Below are 1,256 nucleotides of genomic sequence, written 5' to 3'. Positions count from 1 at the left end.
AAGCCATGGGGGGCGCAGCGCGGGGACTCACCAGCGCAGGCCGCCCAGAGAGGGTCCGACAGCAGCAGCAGCAGCCGGACCAGGAGGCGCAGAAGTGGGGTCCTGAGCGCAACCATCAAAGCAGGGCGGAGACCTGCGCCTGCGCAGCCCGCGCCTCAAGAAGTTTCAGAGGAGTTGGGGGACTCAGGCTTTGGGGACTCAGGGCCTCCGCGGGTCCTCCCAGGCCGTGGTCCGGGCCCCTGAGCCCAATCCCGTGTCCTTGGGATCCTCCTCGAGGGGCGCCGCGGCCCTCAGGGCACGCACCTCATTCGCGGCCCGGCGCCCTCTCCCGCTCCCCGCGCCGCGCCCCCGCCTGACCTGCGGCGGATTCCTCCTCTGCCTCCCGAGCGAGCTTCCTTGGAGGTCCCTCGTGGACGCTGGAGACCCGGGCCGCGCCCTGCTCGCAGGAGCGCTGAACCCCGCAGCCAGCTGGGCCCAACGTCAATGGGCTGGGTGCGGCTTTGGGGCCGGCGTACGTGTGGGCGGGGCCGAGGAACGCGTGAGCTCGGCCTGGCAGGCTGGGCCGGGAGGCAGAGCCCAGGGTAGCGGGGCAGAGTATCGCGTAACCTGGCAGGGTAGGTGCGGCCCTGGAGGCGGAGCCAGGGTGGTGTTGCCTGGGAGGCGTGGCCCAAGCAACGTGACTGGGAAGGCGTTGCCGGGGAGGCGGGGTCGAGGTGTTGGGCGGGGCGACAGGGACCAGGAGGCGTGGCCGGAGCCAAGGGGCCGAGGATGCGGGGCTGAGCCAGGTGGCCAGGGAGACGTGGTCCCAGGAGTGTGTTCGGGAAGGCGAGGCCGGGAGAGCCTGGGTCTGAATAGTCGGGGCCAGGGGGGCCGGTAGAGCTGGGGTCCGGAGGAGAAGGGGCCGTTGTTGCCTGGCCTGGGGTCTCAGGGGCCGGGGCCTGAGGACCCGGGTTCGCCGCCAAAGGAACCAGGGGACCGGCGCTCTCACTGGGTTGGTGAGACCTGGGACTCAGACTTTGTTTCCTGTACAAATTAACTCGAGCATTTTGATTTCCTTTTTTTTTTTTTCGGTGGGGACGGTGTTTACTGTGCAGTTCAGTTACCGGGCTTGATCTCACTTTGTAGCTCGAATTCCAAGCGATCCGCTGGCCTAGGGCTCCGCAGTCCTGGGATCACAGGCGTGTGCCACCATGCCCAGCAGGGATTTATTTATTTATTTTATTTTAAAGAGTAAAAGAAGGATAACAATAATGAGG

General features: G+C 66.2%; 1 protein-coding gene across 1 annotated transcript in view; it reads right to left on the bottom strand.

The window, feature by feature from the left end:
- LOC102007940 (NKG2D ligand 1-like) overlaps window positions 1-609 on the bottom strand; it is a gene marked incomplete at its 3' end in the record, with an annotated part of 5,460 nt that extends 4,851 nt beyond the window's left edge. The window contains 1 exon segment of the mRNA XM_013517300.1: window positions 32-609.
- Window positions 610-1,256: the final 647 nt, after the last annotated feature.

The sequence above is a fragment of the Chinchilla lanigera genome, unplaced genomic scaffold (assembly GCF_000276665.1).
Source record: "Chinchilla lanigera isolate Chin_1 unplaced genomic scaffold, ChiLan1.0 scaffold00038, whole genome shotgun sequence".
Classification (NCBI taxonomy): domain Eukaryota; kingdom Metazoa; phylum Chordata; class Mammalia; order Rodentia; family Chinchillidae; genus Chinchilla; species Chinchilla lanigera.
Note: the sequence above shows the minus strand (reverse complement) of the source record. Positions and strands in the feature narration are given on the sequence as shown.